The sequence below is a fragment of the Pinus tabuliformis genome, chromosome 4_2 (assembly GCF_031772625.1).
Source record: "Pinus tabuliformis cultivar Carrire ecotype Pingquan chromosome 4_2, CPIR1, whole genome shotgun sequence".
NCBI classification, from domain to species: Eukaryota; Viridiplantae; Streptophyta; class Pinopsida; order Pinales; family Pinaceae; genus Pinus; species Pinus tabuliformis.
The window spans coordinates 715,835,930-715,843,035 of record NC_142304.1 but is presented as its reverse complement, the minus strand read 5'-3'; positions in this window follow the sequence as shown (position 1 = coordinate 715,843,035).

Below are 7,106 nucleotides of genomic sequence, written 5' to 3'. Positions count from 1 at the left end.
GAAACTCTAGAATTACCAGATTTAAATCGGCTCACTAATGATCCAATCTTATATGCACCTTAGTGGCTGGTAATTCCACATAAGTTACCTTCTGACATTCCAAAATTCAATGGAAATCCCAGAGAAGACCCATCAAATCATGTCATGACCTTTCATTTGTGGTGTTCATCAAACTCCTTAAATGATGACTTGGTTAGACTCTGTCTTTTCCAAAGAACGCTTACTGGTCCAGCTGCGAAGTGGTACATTGAGTTACCATGAGCTTCTTTCGACAACTTTACAACTTTAGCCACCACATTTTTGACCCACTTCCAGTTACCTATCAGATACGAGACTAGAATGGAACTCCTAACCAACTTTAAACAGACTACTGCTACTCATATATCAAATCATATTCATGAGTGGCGACATCGTCGTCGAATGGTTAAGACATATGTTCCTGATCAGCTTTTGGCTGAGTGGTTCATAAAATCCTTGTTGCCATCAATCACCGAGGATGTGGCAAAAGGTGGAGTTGCCATAGAAGAACAAGTAATTGCTCGTTCCCAATATTTGGATTTGATCTATACACAATCCGGCATGCTCTACGACAAGATTCCCAATGCACCCCGACCAGCTTTCACTATTCCTCCTCCTCCATAATCGAGTAAGGACTCTCATGTCGACGACAGTGTGATTAGTTCTTTGAGCACGCAAATGGCAGGAAGACCATCTGGTCAAACTCTTGCCATTACCAATCAAACTACCAATGCATCAGAAAACACTCTTGCTTCCGAAGTCAATGTCGTGTCATCTGACAAAGGAAAAAATCAAAAGCAACCAGGAGGCAAGAAAAGGGGAAAAACAAGAAGAAACAAGATAATTCCCCTCAAGAGAAATCATCTGATTCCTCTACTTCGGCAAGGAAACCTCATTATCCATGTCTAATCTGTAATGATGAGCATTTTACAAGAGATTGTCCACACTGCTCAGAAGTCTCTAAACTTCTAAAGACTTCTAACACATTTGCAGTGTTGATTGATCTGTTTCCAAACCTGGAGACACATTTGGTTGCGACAGACCATGCTTCCACATCCCAAGTACTCATGTTATCCATCACAAAGCCACAAAATGAAGTTTTGGTGTCAACGAGAAATAAAGATTATGGAAATCCACCGTCATCGTCGAATAATCAGGCCACTGATCAACCTAATCCTTTGAATTCAACTTCATCAGAAAATATTCCACCACCTATTGCACCAGAATTGACAATAAAACCACCAAAGGGAGTTGTGCATAAATCAGCATTTAAACCTCAGGCTCGAGCAACACAGAACAATAACTTAGTGGAATATCTTTCTCAATCACCTTCTGCTATGTAGACACTCGAGGTGTTACAAAATTATCCCTCCCAGAAGCAAGCTTTACTAAAGAAATTGGTGGAATAGACCCTACGGATTCCAATCTTGTGGTTTTTAACCATGTGGGATATACACCACAGTTACCGGTGCAATTAGCTTTCCTTATACAAGTAAAAGCTCTCAATAAGAATGTTCACCGAACTATTATTGACAAGAGGGCATCTACTTGCATTATGTCAATGAGTTGCTAGAAAACACTTGGTTCACCATCGTTGTCACGATCACCAACCACGCTAAAATATTCTTAGGGACGAACATATACTCCTTGTGGAATTTTGAGTAACTTGCAAATTGAACTAGGGGGGAAAACAGTTACTGTTGAGGTTGAGGTAGTTGACGGACCCCTCGAATACAACATTTTACTGGGAAGGCCATGGATATATGCTATGGCTGTTGTGGTTTCCATGTACTTTCGTACTATTGCATTCCCTCATAAGGGTGGAATCGCAGTAATCGATCAGCTTTCCTTCTTTGCATCTAGTTCTCAAGCTACAGGAAGCATTTCGTTGGTACACGGACCCCCGTTGTCACTTCAAAGTGTTGGTGTAGGTCTCTTTAAAGATCCTTTCCTAATGGGTACTTTTACTACGCTACCGTCACCATCTGATTTGGCAGAAGTGGAAAGAGTAGAGACTTGTAACATGATTTACTCTCCACCTCATATGATTTGAGGATTACCAACAATTTTGAAGTTGATAGTAATACTGAAGTTATGCCACTAAGCCCCATTGAGCTTGCATAGCAATCAATTTTTCTAGCTTGTGTAGCAAACCCAAATCCACTTTCACCAATTGTATGGGTAGACCATTCGTTAGAATATGGTACTTCTTCGGATCCTTTTTCACGTATACATTCTACGGATGAAGGAATTGTCCAATCAATGATGATAGGAGAAAAACCTTGGGAAGATTATCATCATCGTTCCCATCTTCCAGATGACGCCGAAGATTATTCAAATGAACTAAACCACCCTTCAGTTGTTGATTTCCTTTGGAATTCAGTTTTCATAGACACAATAGATTCAGAGCAAAACCTGTCAAATATTGAGGAAACAGTTTCTATTAATATTTTGACCAAGCCTAATATTGTAGAAAATATTCATGTCGGCAAATCATGTTCTCCATCAGAACTTGATAATTATCGTACTCTGTTTCATGAATTTAGAGATATATTTGTGTGGTCATATGAGGAGATTCCAAGAATTGACTCTAGTATTGTTGAACATGAAATCAAAATTTATCCTGATGTCAAACCAGTACAACAGCGGCTTCAACTTGTTCATCCAAAGAAAGTCGTTGCCATTTGATCCAGGTGGATATTGGTGGCCACCCACCAAGTCCACTTGGACCCCCACCATTGTTTCTTTCAGCTTTTCAATTTCCTTAATTGTAGCACAATTTACTATTTTTAGTAGTTTTTCGGGTCCTGAACTTCCGGAGTCGTTTTGAGGCCCTAAACGACGTTTTTTTTGGAAAACTGGGAGTAAACCAAAGTTGTAGTTCTCGGATAGACCTTTCTAACGAGATATTGTACGTGTCAAACAGAGATCGTATGCCAAAGTTACAACCCCGGAAGTTGATGTACCAATTTACCCAAATGGGGCCCACAGTTTGGCATTTCATCTTCTAGGGTTAGGTTTTTGGATGTTTAGGGTTTTCCCTTGTTTCTCAACAATAAATAGACCTTCGAGCCTCATTGTAACATAGTTCAGAGGCATGTAGCCGCCACATCTCTTCTCAGAGATAAGCTACCATCGCCCTAGCTGGTTTATTTCCATTGTTGTTTGTAAGCATATTTCAGTATTTTACATTAATGAAATGAAGTATTATTTCCGCTGCATCTCTGTGTTTATGGTTATCTCTGTAATTTTTGCGTTCATGTTTAAATCCAGATCAGTGGTATCAGAGTGGTCTGCTTTTTCTCTGTTTTTCTTTGCATGTGCCCAACGAGGTCGGGATATAAGGAGTTAGGGCTTGAACTGGTCGAACCTTTGCAAGACCAGCCTCGCAAATCCCGACGGCCTCCCATGGCGGATGAGAAGAAAGACAAGGGGGGTAGGAGATCCTATCAAAATCTTGCTCGAAGAAGCCCTCGAGCGACAAAGGAATGCGATGATGGACAACTTTTCCCAGATCCTTCAGTGGCTACCCAGAGGTTATGCATTGGCTTCCAGCAGCTACTCTGGAAACACCACGCCCTTTAAGGTACAATTTAATTTTGAAATCCCCATATTCAAGGGTTAGATAGATGCAAATGCTATAGATAAATGGTTAAACCTGCTAGAGGGTTATTTTTCTGTTCATGATTTTTCAAGTCGGGAAAAGATTGTTTTTGCTCTTCTCAAAGCAGCCCCCCATGTCAAGGACTGGTGAGAAACCTACTGCGAGCATAAGGATGAAAGTACCGACTCACTATTTTCAGCCGCACCCACTTGGAATTCATTCTGGGATGCCATCAAGGAGCAGTACTACCCTGTCAGAAGCTATGAGGATCAATACATAAAGTGGACCATGCTGCGGCAGGGAAGGGACCAAGACGTGCTGGAGTTTACCAATATTTTCCATACCCTTCGCACAAAGTTGGGTATCAAGGATTCGGAGCAGCATTTGATACTCAAATACCGCGGCTACCTACACAAGTACATCTAGGAAGAAATAGAATTCCTGAACATCTCCTCACTTGGCACGGCATACCGATATGCCGTCAAGGTCGAGCAAAAGTTTAAACAGAAGAAGCGAGACTTTGGATCTGTGAATCCAAAGCAAGTGAAAGGTGCCCCCAAACCATAGAACAAAGGACAAAGCCAAGGCGGGGCGGCCCAAGACAACCCGCCAAAGCTGCAAGCAAAGAACATCACCGCGAAGCCGAAAGAGGACACGGGAAAATGATGTGAGTTCCATAAGAGCTCCACTCACAACACAAGTGAGTTTCGGGCCAAGTAGTCATTGGTGGCTGAGCTAAAGGTTTCAGAATCAGATGCATGTTCTGACTCTAAGTCAGAACCCAACACGGGAATGACAAAGGGAAGCAGATTATCGATGCAGAGCCCAACGCCACCGTTGCCACCACGAAGATCCAGAAGGAGGAACCCGAAGATCCAAAGGAGGAGGAGTGTATCTTCCATTCCCAGATGTGGGTAAAGGGATCCCCACTACAGTTCATTGTCGACAGCGGGAGCCAAAAGAACCTCATTTTGGCAAAGGTCGTGAAGCAGCTAGGCTTACCAACCACAACACATCCACAACCGTACACCATCGGGTGGCTTCACCAAGGACGGGATCTTCGCGTGAGCCAGCAGTGTCGCCTTTCATAGAACATCAAGCCCTTCACGGATGAGGTATTGTGTGATATTGCTCCCCTTGAAGTTTTTGATGTACTATTAGGACAACCATACTTGTGGAAGCGACATGCTGTGTATGAATCAAGGCCCCATGATGTTATAATTACTTTGGGAAATAAGTTGTACAGGATACCGGAGGTAGCACCACCTACCACCATCTCTTTGGTTACTGCAAAACAATGCAGTAAGCTCATTTCCAAAACCGGGAAATTTGTTTTCCTGATGATACGCCTCAAGGAAAGAAGAAGACGGTGGCCATGACCTCCAGACAAGGCCCCCCCCAGCACTCCATCGATCTGACCCCAGGTGCGATCCTGCCCAATGGACCAATCTATCAGTGCTCCATTCTGGAGAATGATGAAACCAAGAGGTAGATTCAGGAGTTGCTACAGAAAGGTCACATCCGTTCGAGTTCATCGCCCTGTGGGAGCCCGATCGTGTTGGTATAGAAGAAGGATGGGACTTGGAGACTCTGTATTGACTATCCGGTGCTAAACAAGATCTGTCCGTAATAGGTACCCGATCCCATGGATTGATGACCTCTTGGACCAACTGAAGGGGGGAAAATATTTCAGCAAGATCGATTTGAAGTCAAGATATCACCAAGTACCAATCGAACCCTCCGATATGTGGAAGACAGCCTTCAAAGCCAAGGAGGGCCTTTTCAAATGGTTGGTTAAGCCTTTGGGATTGACAAATGCTCCTACAACCGTCATGAGGCTAATGGATGACATCTTGCAGCCATTCACCAACTCATTTGTAGTGGTATACTTGGATGAAATCCTAATCTTCAGCCAGAGCTGGGAAGAGCACCTCCACCACATCCGACAAGTTCTCCAAACACTGCGGCAACACAAGTTATGTGCTAATTTGGAGATATGCACTTTTGGCATGACCTAGGTTCAGTATCTGGGACACATTATTGATGAATAGGGGGTGCATGTGGATCGAGCCAAGATCCAAGTCATCCGGGATTGGCCCTCTCCAACCGCTCTAACAGAGCTCCGAAACTTTCTAGGCCTTACCAACTTCAACCGTAGGTTCGTGTTGGGATTTTCTCATATCACTTGGCCCTTGAGTCAAGTCACCAAGGGAGGAGTGAAAGCAAAATTCTTTTGGTCTGAATCTCAATAGAAGGCATTCATAGAGTTGAAAGATTTCCTCTGCTCAGCACCAGTGCTCGCATTGCCAGACTTGCAACAACCATTTGAGGTCGAGACAGATGCCTCTGACTATGCTATTGGGGTAGTCTTTACTCAAAACGGGCATCCAGTGGCATATCACAGTGAGACACTTTCAGACATAGTCCGGAAGTATCCCACTTATGACAAAGAGATGTATTCCATTGTGCACGCCTGCCGACAATGGAAACATTACATTTTGGGGAAGGAAACATTCATCCACACAGACCACCGACCCCTCCAGTTCATACAGACCCAAGGGAAATTGCAGAATGATCGCCGTCAAAAGTGGTCCACATACCTGCAACAGTTCCATTTGAATATCAAGTATAAGAAGGGCAACACCAATAATGTTACAAATTGCCTCAGTCGACCACTGATCACGGCATTAACCACCATGCTCAACTCTTGTGGGCACGAGACTTCTGATTGGCCACTTCTCTACAAAAGTGACCGAGAATTCGACCACACATACCAAACACTCTTGGAGGTTTGTCATGTTCCAGATTTTCACCTCCAGGATGCCTTGTTATGCCACCTGGGTCACCTTTGTGTTCCTTCAAGCGAGTGTGCCAAGATTATTTGGGAAGCACACTACAGTCGGGCTACTGGGCTTTTCGTGGTCAAGAAAACGGTGTCAGTACTGCAGAAGTATTTCTATTGGCCGAATCTTCGACAGGATGTCGGAAGTACATCAGATCATGCACTGCCTGCGCCATTGCCAAACCGACCGTCAAGAAGCAAGGCCTCTATACCCCACTGCGTACCCCTAGTCGACCTTGGGAATCCATCTCCATGGATACATGTCAGGCCTTCCTTCCACTAAGCATGGAAACGACTGTGTTTTTGTGGTTCTCGACAGGTTCTCGATGTTGAGATTGCAACAAGATGATGGAGCTTAGTGAAAAGAGTCGCCTTCACTAAGTGGGCCCGCAGGCTATTTTTGGCGCAAGTCTATTTTTAGACTATGTCTATTTTTAGACATATGGATCATGTCTATGGATTGCAGGTTGCTGTTTATGGATGATTGATCAAGTTGGGAAAAAAAAGATGTACTTCTATTTTTGATGAAAGTGTGAGTGATCAAAGTCCCAAAAACAGAAAAGTCAAATATTATTATCTCACAATAATATTTGGACTATAAACTTAATCTTATTCTCTTGGAGCACTTCAGTTTGAGCTACA